This window comes from Prionailurus viverrinus, chromosome E1 (assembly GCF_022837055.1).
Source record: "Prionailurus viverrinus isolate Anna chromosome E1, UM_Priviv_1.0, whole genome shotgun sequence".
Lineage (NCBI taxonomy): Eukaryota > Metazoa > Chordata > Mammalia > Carnivora > Felidae > Prionailurus > Prionailurus viverrinus.
In genome coordinates, this window is record NC_062574.1 from 43,588,856 (window position 1) to 43,602,783 (window position 13,928).

Sequence of the window (13,928 nt, forward strand, 5' to 3'; positions counted from 1 at the left end):
AGGACGTGTATCCAAAATGTATAAAGAACTCATCACCTCAACAATAAGAAAACAAACACCCCAATTAAAAAATAGGCCAAAGATCTGAATAGACACCTTACCACAGAGATATAAAGATGGCAAATAACTACACGAAAATATACTCAGCATCACCTGTCGTTAGAGGAATGCATAATTAAATAACAAGAGACCATGCCACACATGTTAGAAGGGATAAAATCCAAAACACTGATGATACCAAGGCTGGTGAGGTTGAAGAATAACAGAAACGTTCATCGTTGATTGCTGGTTGGGATACAGACTGGTGCAGCCATTTTGGAAGACAATTTGGCAGTTTCTTACAAACCTAAACAGGTCTTAACCTACAGTCCTGTGATCATGTTCTTAGGTAATTACCCAACTGATTGTAAGTGCCCAGCTATCCAAAACAAGCACACACATGTTTACAGCAGATTTCTTTTTTTTTTAAAGTTATTTATTTATTTTGAAAGAGAGAAAGAAAGAGAGACAGAGAGAGAGCAAGGGAGGGGCAGGGAGGGAGGGAGAGAGAATTCCAAGCAGGCTCCCCATCATTAGCACAGAGCTTGGGGCAGGGATCAAACTTTCGAACTGTGAGATCATGACCTGACTTGAAATCAAGAATCAGACGCCAAAGTGACTGAGCCACCCAGGCACCCCAATGGCAGATTTCTTCATAACTGTAGAAAAAGTAGAAGCAATCCTTCAATAAGTATATATACAAACAGTGTTTTAAACATAAAGAGAATACTATTTAGTAAAAAAAAAAAAAAAAAAAAAAAGGAATGAGCTTTCAAGCCACATAAAGACATAGGTGATTTTTAAATGCGTATTGCTAAGTGAAAAGGAGCCAATCTATAAAGGCTATACACTGTATGTTTCCATCTACATGACATTCTGGAAATGACAAAACTATAGAGATAATAGATCAGTATTTGTCAAGAGGTGGAATTGGGTGGTGAGGCACTGAGAACTTTTCTTAGGGCAGGAAAACTATTTTCAACAAAGCAAAATAAAAATACATGACACACTAAGCATTTGCCAAAACCCGTAGAACTTTCCAGCAAAGACTGATCTTTCACAGAATCACTCAGGAGGCTAGGGGATTCCAGGATGTAACCCGTTATTAAAAATGCATGAAACAACCTTACTGAAGGAGGTACAAAGTCCTGATCTAAACAACTTTGGAAATGAGCTAAATCTGTAAGATTAAAAGCTAAAAAGACTTCTTCAGCTCTGCATACTAGTTAGTAGTGTTGGGTAATATCTCAAAGTATAAAAGAAATGCCCACAAGTGCTTACTTATATAAACAAGTTATTTAATAAATAATGACAGAATAGTCAAATCTCCCATGCAGAAGAATTCAAAATAATTTGTGTACATAATCTGCCCTTAAGGAAGCGAGGCATAGCTCCTACTCCTTATGTGAGCTATCCATACTGACTTCCTTCTAAAGAGCATGGCACGGAAAGGGGGGGGGGAAGAGTAATTTGACTGTAGTGAATCCTGACAAACCCTACTTCACCCAGGTAATCAAGATTAGTATCTGTGGTCCTAAGTTATGTTGATGAATGTATTCTTGATATGATGGTATGTAAATGGCACTTGACTTCTGCAGACGTCCTCCAAAAAACCCGTAACTCCAGTATAATAATGAAAGACAGTATTTTAGAGAAATACCAGCTGGTGAGCATTCTACAAAATGTTGACCTGCAATCCTTGGGCAGCTGGGTGGCTCAGTCCATTAAACGTCCCACTCCTGATTTTGGCTCAGAACATAATATCATGGTGGTGAGATAGAGCCCCGTGTCAGGCTGCTTGGGATTCTCTCTCTCTCTCTTTCCCAAATTAAAAAAAAAAAAAAAAAAAAGGTGCTGACCTGTACTCAAAACTACAGAGGCCATCAAAAACAAAGGAAGTCTGAGAAACTCACAACCAAGAAGAGTATACGGAGTCATGACAGCTAAATGTAACACAGTATATTGGTTGGAGTCCTGGAACAGAAAGGACATTAGTAGAAACTGAGGAAATCTGTCAGGTGTGGACTTTAATTAATAATAAATCTATCAACATTAGTTCATTAATTTAATAAATATGCTATACTAAGATGTTAATAAGAAAGGAAACGGTATGTGGGATGTAAGGGAAGTTGGTGCTATCTTCACAATTTTTCTATAAATCTAAGGATATTGTGCATTAAAAGGTTATTAAAAGCAGATTAACGTAGCTCAAACTTATTGCCAGTAAAACTATAAACAAGTTATTTTGCAAAACACAGGAAAAAGAAGCTCTTTGAATATTTGACTTGATAGATACTTTTAAAGACTTTTTAAGCTTGAAAAAAAAATTCACAAAGGAACACTTGAAAAAAAACTCAGCATTTTATTTTATTTTATGTTTATTTATTAATTTTGAGAGAGTAGAGGGAAAGAGAGAGAGAGAGAGAGAGAGAGAGAGAGAGGATCCCAAGCAGGCTCCACGCCTGGAAGCACAGAGCCCAACGCAAGGCTCCAACTCAGGAGCCGAGAGATCATGACCTGACCGGAGATCGAGTCTGACGCTTAAGTGACTGAGCCACCCAGCTGCCCCTAAAAAACTCAGCATTTTAAAGAAGGGCAGGATTTTAAAAATAAAATAAAAAAAGAAAGGAGGAAAGGATAAAATAAAATCAACTGAGCTTGTTCACCAAGACAGTCCATTATGGTCTCAAATTCTAAGGAAAGAGTCTCACACTAAAAAGCAGAAAAAACATTTCCATGGTCTCCTATTGAGACGTGAAATTATGAACTTCATTGATGATTAAGTAATGTGATTTAATGACTACACAGTTCGATATCAGGCACAGGCAGAGAGCCCCGTTTTGAATGGATGAACAAGGACTGACAGCTGTTAAGAGAAACTATCTTAAAGACAGTATCAGCTGGTGATCTTTCTACTGGACTCACTAGACTTAATAATGAATAAAGTCCCACTTGACAAATTCTATCTAAATATCCAGGAATCCACCTGTGCGTCTTGCTTGGAGACTTTCCATTCTCTATGCATTAAATTATAAACTTTGGTGCATTTGATTCTTTAGGGGAAAGGTTAGCATGTCACATCAGGACAATACAAGCCTCCTTCTTTTCTTAGACAACAGATATCTAGGGAATGTTGCTGGTTACAGGTCCAACATTAATTAGTCTATGATGTTGCTTGGCCCATGGAACCCTCAGTTGGTTTTTGGGGTCCTGGGTGAACAGCATTACCCAGGAAGACCAGCTGTGCATTTAGGAAACATTTAAATGGAACAGAGCATGCCACTGTGTGGTGGAAAAATTACAAATTCGCCTTGATTTTCTCAAGCAATCCTTTCCAGAAGGGAGGCCTAGCAGACACTTAATATCTGTGCTGCCATGGCCTCCAAAGCCAGACATTCCTCCTGAATATTCCCCCAGGCCAGGCCTTTTATTCCAGGCCGAATATTGAGGCCAGCAATCAATATGTTGGTTCTCCATCTGCCTTTGACAGAGGAAACACCAGTCTGACACCAGCCAGTCTGGGATCAGCTGTTTCCCTGCCTTTGATCTCCTCAGCTAGGGCTGTCTAAGCTCCCAGGGCCTCTGCTCCAGCTTAGATACAGAACACGTCCTGCTGATATCTCCTCCAAGGCCTATTGTAGCCATTGTATTTGAGGAGGGGATCACCTGTCAAAGTGACTGGTTGCAACTCCTCCTTGACTGTGGGAAGCCTTTTTGATTCGGGGCAGATGATAATGAGAGTCTAATTGAGTGATTAACTACCTCAACTGACTTGGAGGTTTTAATGACACCTCTACATTAAGGCCTGCGTTTCCCAGCAGGGCCCCAGTTTGTAACTGTATGGCCATGATATTTGCAATTATAAGCCTTTCCTTTAACCAGCAGGGATTTAATAAATGGACTTGCTTAACCATAGCTAGATGGTCCTTACATCTGACTTTGTTGGGAAAAACATGTATAAATCCAAGCACATGATTGAATGATTAATACAGGCCATTTCAAGTCCATGGCTCTATACATAAGACGGAGACTGAGTTTCAAAAGATTAGGGTAAACCAAATCTTGATGACCAATATGAGCTTCAATAGAGGAAAAATATCCAAAGATAAGAACCGGTTTTTAAGAGTTGCCATGCCTATGAGAGTCTGCCTGGATATACTGTCTTTAATTAACTGGGTCTGAAGAGCCTATTAATGCAATGTTAAAAGGAACCAGTCTCCATGGGTTCTCACAGTGGGAAAGGTACCCAGGGCTTTCAATTTACAAGGTCTTATTACAAAAGTGCCCTGCTGTTCTGGTCCGTGTTCTTTCTGCCTGGGAGCAATTTAATGATCTGCTTTAGAGCAGAGAAATGGTCAGAGAGAAAATGTTCAGTGTTATGTGTTAGTGATCAAATACCCAATGGAATTTACAATGGTAACCAGACACTTCCTTTTCATATCAAAGTAGAACAGGGACAATGACATAAATACATTTGATTTGAAAAACCCTAATTGAACCAACTGGTAGTCTTCTGTGAGTGTTTGTTGATAATATGAGGCTGTTACTGAGTATGATGCAAAGTGCAAATGATCTAGACAAAACATGAAATGGAAAAGAAAAAAAAAGAGGAAGAGAAGCAAAAGGAAGAAAGAAAACTTATTTAATGAGAATATGGCTTTTGACTCGAAAGTCCCCTAATAAATTTATTCTTCATTGATTCAATATCATTTAAGAAATATTTATAATGATCTACCATGTCCCAGGCCTCCTATTGCCTATGTTAGGGCTAACAGCTCTCCTCATGGTGTGTGCAAGCTAATAATGAATCTACCCAGTTTTCCTTTCTTTACTCATTCAACTGTTAACAAATGACCATAATTTGACAATTATTATTGTACTCTGTTGATAAGATTTTGATTACCTTTATTTCCTAGACCTAAGATGCAAAGCCCTAAACATGTGATTGGCAAATAAACAAACAAATGAATATTTATGGAAAGATTCCTGATCTGGTCTATATGGTCTCATTGAAAGCACAGACGTAAAACAAATACAGTGCAATGTGATAAAAAAAAAATAGATATAATAGAAAAATTGCACACAGTGCTAAGAAACCATGGAAGAGGGACTTAGTCATGTTCCCTAATTGAAGTGAGTCAGAAAATATAAATAATGTAAAATTTCAACTAAGTGTGTTGAGTTTAGAGTGTCAAAAGGGAAGAAAATTCAGAATCTGGGATGAGCTGTGGGCATCTGTTCTTTTAAAACAGAGATTCTAAAATGTGGGATGCTTACATTTTATAGGCCTGGGAGTCCTTTATTTCCAAAGGAACTAGCATAACCTAAGGGGCATAAAAAGCTTTAGAAATCTTACATTTTCAATCCTCACACTACAGTTAGTTATCTCTTGGAGCTTCTTATCTTGGAACAACATACTAGAATAGCAGGAAGGTAGATGGACCAGATAGCTATTTACACTCTGAAATTTAAGAAAACACTGTGAAATTTTAACTCAACTTTAATTTTATCTGGCCTTCAGTTTCACCACTAGGATTACCCCTTTTTCTGGTAAAAGTGAAAATGCTGTCTCAGGCACATTAGAATGGTCCAACAGAGGAGACAACTTTGGGTCTCCTCTACTCTTGCCCTAATGTCATAGTCTACTTTCTCAGACTCACTTTTTCTGATCTTTGAGCATACTCTATACCAAAGACAGTTCTATAATAAGACGAATTAGACCACTGCCTAGAGTTCTATAATGACAAGCTTCTCTCTAGACTGATGACTTCAGGCTAGATCACTAAAAACTTCCTCCAGGCTTAAGTCAAGACTTATTTGCATTCAAAGATGGTTTATACTCACAATGCTTACAGGTAGATATAGAATTTTGGGATGTCCAATTTGCTGAGTTCATTGAACTGGACAATATCAGGTCTTTATTTGAAACAATTAGAAGGCATTACATATTACGTAAAATAGAAAATGTGAAGAAAAACACTGCTTGTCGACAAGAATTGTTATTGTGACCCTCTTGCTAGGGGAGATACGACTGGACCACTCAAGAATTCAACCCAGGAGAACATGGCAAGACTGACCACTGGCTGGTCACTCATGGGAAGTGTTGCTTGCTGACACTGCGTGTTGAAACGATCACTCAATTTTAGCAGACAATGCTGTAGCACTCTACGAGCAAGCGTGTGCAGTGAAAAAGCAAATTGGTGATGGCAGTAATTCAGTAAGTTTATAATGTACAACTGTCACAAGGGAAAAGAAACCTTTCTACTGGGAATGTTGATAAGGGCAGATATTTGATTCAGGTGAGGCAAAAAAGGTCAAAATTGATGACTTTGGGAAAAAGCGAAATGATCATACATTACAAAAAGGGCCTTTGAACAACACTGGTTGGAACTGAGCAGGTGCACATTTATGCAGATTTTAAAAACACGGTACAGGTCCTGTAAATGTATTTTTTCTTCCTTATGATTTTGTTAATGGTATTTTCTTCTCTCTAGCTTACTTTATTGTAAGAATACAGTGTATAATACATATAACGTACAACGTACATGTTAATCGATTGCTTTTGTTATCTGTAAGGCTTCTAGTTATCAGTAGGCTATTTGTAGTTAAGTTTTGGGGAATCAAAAGTTACACTTGGCTTTTCGACAGTACAGGGGTCACACCCCTAAACCCCACATTACTCAGGGGTCAGCTGTTCTTTTTCATGTAAGTTTCCACAGGTGCTGATTCTAAGAAGCCATGCATTGAAAGTTGGTTTTCACACTGGGCAGGTGGAGGCGGGGAGGTCGGGGGCAGGGAGGGGGGGGGTGGATGGCTACTGGATGCAGAGGGTTTAAGACAATAATTTGTCCCAAATATCTATTTTGTTGCAGAAAATATATCTGAGCTTTTTTGCTCTTTCTTACTTTTTAAAAACACATATACTTGTATCCTGGGTGTCTCTTATTTGTTAGCTGAAAATGCCTAATAACACATTGTGCCATAGAAATGACCTCAGAAGGGAATCTCTATTACATGTATATTTTGTGTAGTCCTTTGGGTTTTTATAGGATAGGCTTTGATGTCTTCATAGGTTTCCCTAAGGAGAATGAACCTGAATGAAAAGTAATTTACTGTGACCAATACAGAGATATTGTAACTTACAAAATGTTACTTTCAAGAAGCAACCTTCTATTTCTTAAAGTATGTAAAAAATGTATCTTTCAATCATATCAGGCTATTGCAAATGCCACACTTGATCTAATTGTCTTTTCAAATATTGAAACTCCATTGAGGCAGCAACATTTCTTATCTCTAAAGGAACCCTTCGTCACAATCCTCCAAGAAAAAAAAAACCACTCATTCCAGTGCATAACTTGGGGCTCACATTCTAACATGAGCCTATAACAATATTATCCAAATAATATTTTCACCTGAGTGGAGCATGTCTTTTCTCTTTTAGAAGTATGGCTTAGAGAAATTTATCTGGAAAAGTGTATATAACACACACAGACACACGCATCAGATGGGTGATCTACAGGACGTGATGTCACCCTAGGGATAATTTTCAAATTGTCTGTGGTTGGAATGAGGAAGACACGAAGCACTCTAAAGAACAGATTTTAAGAGATTAAAAACATCAAATACTCATTTTTCTACCCCATAGGAAGGGAGACTGAACATTTTAATTCATTAGAAAAATCACTAGCCATTATTCTTTTATAAAATCATAGACAGTTATAGCCTTGGAACAGTAAGAAAAGAGCTTGTACAGGAATAGTACAGAAAGGACCTTGGACATTCAACTTTGTAAGTGCTTAGGGAAACGAAAGCCCAAAGAGAAAATGTGACCTGTCCACAATCATGGAGCTAGTTGGTGTCCTAGCTGAAATTGGAACCCAAGTTTTCTTGGTATACCACCCCGCTTTTGTTTTCCATATGCTCCCTTTACTTCTACTTTTGCAGGGTGGGAAGTAGGGGGTGGAAATAGTATTTCTGCAGGAAGAAAGAAGCTAACGTCCACTAGCAAGGTTGCTGCTGATTCGGGTTAGGTCCGATTGGAATATGGCAGAATGTGGTTTGCTTTATTTGGCTGGGAGCATTTCTCTGTAACCTGAGGATTCATTAGTTTGAAGTACTGGCCTTTTGCCTCTTTCCAAGGCCATTTTAGATGCAAATTGTACCCCAGACATCATTTTTAAGTGACAGGAAAATCTCTGGAGATAACAAGAATCAGTCTGTTAAATTTATGGAGCCTTTGCGTTTTCTAATCCTTCTTGATGAATGACTCAGTTTCCAGCCAGGGTTTGAACTTGAGAGTTGATAAAGCATCACTTGAAGCTGCTGGCTACTAAATCAATGTAAGTGATGGCTTAATCAGCCTTTCTGGTCCTTCCACCACCTTCCCACAGAATTCCCTCAGACTTCTACGGGGCCAGGCCAGCAAGAGACAGTTACCTGAAAGGCCATTTGTAGCCATCAGATAGCATGGGAAGAAAACGCTGACCAGCAAACTGATTCAATTCCACCCTGGTGGATATTGGTATTCCGTGGAGTAAGACAGAAAACCTTCATTTAGAGAAGTCTGGGGAGGGGCTGTGCCCTGAAGGGAACATTAGAACAAAATGGGGAGGAGACATGCAAGGAGGTTAACAACTTGGGTCATTTATAGAGAAGACATCGCTAGTGATACTGTGTACCCAGCTGGCTTTGAAAATCCGTAGTAGAAATTTGTGCCTGGGGGCAGGACACACAGAAAATTTGAGGGACCGTTGGTATACCTCTGTGAGAGGGGACAGGGCATAGCTTTTTTTCTTAATTTTTGATTTTTATTTTATTTTTTTTAATATTTATATATTTTTGAGAGTTGAGAGAGAGAGAGAGAGAGAGAGAGAGAGAGAGAGTGAGTTGGGGAAGGGTGGAGAGAGGGAGACACAGAATCAGAAGTGGGGTCCAGGCTCTGAGCTGTCAGCACAGAGCCCGACGCGGGGCTTGAACCCACAAATGTGAGATCATGACCTGAGCCCAAATCGGATGCTTAATTGAGTGAGCCACCCAGGTGCCCCCAGGACATAGCTTTTGAATGAGGGAGGGCCCTCTTCAGTTTTCTTCTCCAAAATTTGATAATGGAGATTTCTCAAAAAGCCCATCTATCTTGTGGCAAAGGTTTCCACTTACCGGAAACCAAAGTTTTGACATGCGGTTTTAAGTGTCGGCTGATGTCACACAGAGAAATCTCTTACCGCCGAGGACTGCTTACCCAGGGTGGAAGCCTGCTAGCCTGCTTCATGAAGATTTTGTTGTCTATGTAAGTACGTAGTTTAATTACAGTGGAGAAAATGTGTAACTAAGGTGGCCAGTGTTCAGCTGAGAGTTTAACTGAGGAGTCTTTCTGTGCCCAGGCCCATAAGAAGCACAGACCCACCCTGGCTGTTTTGCTTTCGTGCACAGGTAAACTGATGATTCGTGATTCTGCAACTGCTTCCTAAGCCAGATTCCAAGAGAACGTGAAGAACATGAGGACGGAGTCTGAGCTGACCTGTGTGGCTTTCTCTATCCTATTTATAGGAGCTGAGCGGTTGTCAAGGTAAAGTCATTACTAAAGACAGGCACTATGAGCTTCTTGAGTAAGAATAAACCTGCCATGGGGGGCACCTGGGTGGCTCATTCGGTTAAGCATCTGACTCTTTTTTTTTTTTAATTTTTAATGTTTATTTATTTTGGAGAGAGAAAGAGACAGAGTGCGAGCAGGAGAGGGACAGAGAGAGGAGACACCATCCAAAGCAGGCTCCAGGCTCTGAGCTGTCAGCACAGAGCCCAACGCAGGGATCAAACTTGCCATCCGCGAGATCATGACCTGAGTCGAAGCCGGACACTCAACCTACTGAGCCACCCAGGTGCCCCAAACATCTGACACTTGATCTCAGTTCAGGTCATGATCTCATGGTTTCTGAGTTGGAGCCCCACGTCAGGCTCTGCACTGACAGTGAGGATCCTGCTTGGGATTCCGTCTCTCCCTCTCTCTGCCCCTTCCCTGTTCTAAACAAACAAACAAACAAACAAACAAACAAACAAACTTTAAAAAAAAAAGTAACAAGTTTGCACCGAGGGGAAATGAAGTCTGTTTGTTTTCCCTGTACTGAGACACCTTGGGCCTTGCTGCTTAAAGCGAGGGACACTTGCTGAAGCAGCAGTAACGTCTCCTGGAGGTTTTTAAAAAATGCAAAGTCTCAGGTCTTGCTTCAAACTCAGTGCAATTTAAGATTTTCAACTCATCCATATGTACCTTAAAGCTTGAGACACACTGTTCTAAAGAAAGCACCAACTAAGGCTTTTCTTCCTTGAGGGTCTTAAGGCTTCAGAGCAGCCCAAGCTTCTGCAGTCAAATCCATCTCTTCGAAGAGAAACAAATTATACACGTAGTTTTATTTATGTGCCCAAATATATATGTACGGACATGTACATGTAGATTTGCAAACCACTTTTCCTATGCATGAGATACTCATTGTGCTTTTAAATGATTCAGATGGATTGAGGCTAGTTTGCTCTCTCTTCCTCTCCTCCCTGTCTCTTTTCTTCCTTCCCCCCACACACTACCTACCTCTTTCTCTCTAAGATACGGAGAATCAAATCTATCAGTCCATACACCTTTCAGGAGTTTAGCATGAAGGCAAAACCATTTTCTCTTACTGGTTTAAGGATCACTATGGAGGTCAGGGGTTGAGAGTCTGTATTCTTAGGCATAGATATGAGATTTTGCTGGCAGAGAGATTGATAAAGTGTCATCTGTGGTCCTCGTGTGGACCGCAAGAGAGTGTCTCAGAGCTGTATCAACGACTAAACCTTAATGCAGTAGAATCTGTTACAAAAACATAGATTTAAAAATTTCTCATAAGTAAGAAAATTAACATTTTAGTTTCAGATGCATTCAGGTTTCCCTAGACTTGAAATGGGTAGACTTGAAAACACAAAGCTTATTTTTCATCTTTTTTGGAAATGTACTTAAGCAGGTACAAAGAACTTTGTGGCCAGATGGGAGTTTGTTTAATAAACCAAAAACTTGCTCTAAAACCCAAGTTCCTTTTTTTAGTGGATTTTAAATAAATTACCGAGTAAACAAATATTTACTTTTAGCCAGTTGCCACAGTAGGAGACAGAAATGATAGGTTTTTCTGGTAATAATTTTGGATTTTCATGCATACACCTAGATCTGTACTAGTTCATTTCAAACCCAGGGAAAATATCTATGATTATAGATATAAACCGGTATCCCTGGAGTTTTAAAAATATTTTCTTCCGGATAATTTTCCAGACCAAATTTGGAGAGTAAATGATCCAATCCTTCCTTTTGATGGCAAAGGGGAAACACAAAATATAAAGGACTGCAAATTAGACATGCTTATAGTGAAATTGGATTTTTGAATAACAGTAAACAGTGATCACCATTCATGATAATGTGTCCGTATAGTTTTCATTTATGACTTTCCTATGACCAATATCACAACAACAACAGATCTAGAATGAGACGTTCACATATGTGGTGAAATGGCAATTTACATGATTCTTATTTGTGTCATATCTCTAAGAGCTAAAATTCTATAATGGCCAGCTGGGTAGTCCGGGAGGATTCACCTATCAATCTATCTATCTATCCACCCATCTATCATCAATTTATTTTTAGGAGCCAGTCGGGTATTAGAAAATACCAGTCATGTATTTTCTGGGTCTCCAGGAAAACAAAATTGACTGCATTTTTGTGTGCATGTGTATAAATATACTACCAGCAAGGAAATTTGCTTGGTCTTATGTGCTTATATAAACTAACCTGGAAAAAGCTAATTTACGCAGATATATTTGTTATTATTTACACTCCTTCTGCACATAGCATTAATTTTTTAAGTTATTATTTATGCTAAATTATACAAACAGCAAAGTTTATTGTAAAACATTCTATAATTCAGAAGCACTGTATTCTCTAGATTTAAAAGTATAAGTATAGGGGCGCCTGGGTGGCGCAGTCGGTTAAGCGTCTGACTTCAGCCAGGTCACGATCTCGCGGCCCGTGAGTTCGAGCCCCGCGTCAGGCTCTGGGCTGATGGCTCAGAGCCTGGAGCCTGTTTCCGATTCTGTGTCTCCCTCTCTCTCTGCCCCTCCCCCGTTCATGCTCTGTCTCTCTCTGTCCCAAAAATAAATAAATGTTGAAAAAAAAATTAAAAAATAAAAAATAAAAAAATAAAAGTATAAGTATATAAATTGACTTTACAGGTTCACTATGAAAGAGAGGGAGGCAGAGAGGGGAGGGAGGGGGAGAGAGAGAGAGAAAGGAGAGCGAGGCGTGAATTTTTAGTGGAACAAATGTCCACTGATTCTGCATTATTGAATATCACCTAAGGGCTCCCTTCCCTTCCTGATCCCGAAACTCCTTTCTGTCCAAAAATGTCACTAGGTCTTGTCTTTAAATTTCTAATCAGCAGTGTGGTTAGGATATATTTTCCCTGAGAAATTTTAGTAAGGGAACACATTAATATTCAAAACTGGCAAAAATCCTTTCACAAATTAAAGGTATATGACAGTAATCCATCAGCAGAGAGAAGGTTGCAAGAATAAGCAGAAATGGGACATTCCGAGTTAAAGTGTCAGAGTAAGGAACAAGGACTTTGGAAAAGTCTGGTTAAGTTTTGCTAGGAAGTGCAAACACAGCTAGAAATCTGGAATTATGTTCACAAGGCTAAAGGGAAATGATACGCGAGTCTCAGTACCAGGAAGTAGAGCACACAAGAGGCGAGCTTTGCCTCCTCCAAAACGTTACCAGTGCCGTCCGAATTACACAAGAAGGAAGGGGAAGTGGATGCAATGCTTTTGGAATAACCCGATTCATTGATTTTGAAATAGCGGATTCAAGTGCCACCTTTTTAGTCATTTCTGGCTTCCAAGTTTCTGGGCAAATATGAATAATCGCCTTGAGAGTACACAAAGTAACGAATTTATGGAGGACTAGCTGGTAACTATGGTTAGTCTTCTATGCCATATTTGCTACCTGGTGGCCCCACCTAAGAGCGGCTGTGAGCAACTGTCCCTCCCTTCCCTGCATCCCCGCACAGGGCTGTGTGTGATGAGCCCATGGCTCAGAAGGACTTCTCAGGTCCCGTGAGTCACAAGCATCAGTTTGTGCTCCAGAGACACTCCTGGCTGCTATGGCAACTTCAGGAGGTCCAGCAAAGACACAGTGGTGTTCTCTGTCTCTGGACCACCCTTCAGATTCTCTTCTTCGCGAAAGGGTGACTTTCCTGAGTAGGATCTCCTCCACATATTCCAGAGGCAAGGTGCGTGATAGCAGTAAATTTTGTCCTGTTTCCTGTTTGTTTGTTTCAGGGAGTTACTTTGCAGTATAAACTTGAACTTGCAGTTTAAATGGAGAGCTCCATACCAGATCTTGAGGTAAAAGATTTCGTGAGGAACACAGACCCACTATGGGTCTTGAGTCCAAGATACGCCCATGGTTTTCCTGAAAATCTGCATGTATAAGTCTGGGTCCCCTCTCCTCCTTCAGATCTATATGAGATTGGGCACATACTTGATTTCGAGCCCAAGGAATGCAAAAGCCTGCATATCCAAGCACACCAAGGTACTCAGCAAAGCAAAAGTCTTTCCATTTAACAATATCCAACCTGGCAAGAAGACAGCGTTGCTATAATTAAGCATTTGCCCTTCTTTATACTTATGGAAGCGAAAGTCCTGTCACTTGATAAAATCCACACTTCTTAGATGAGTGTTGTCACTTAAAGAGATTCACTGTATTATACCAACAGTACTATTAAATCTACAAACTTTCCCAAGATCATTAACATGTCTAAGGGGATGAAAAACATCTTTTTGCTTCATCTGGTTTGCTCAGTCTTAAGATGAGAAGT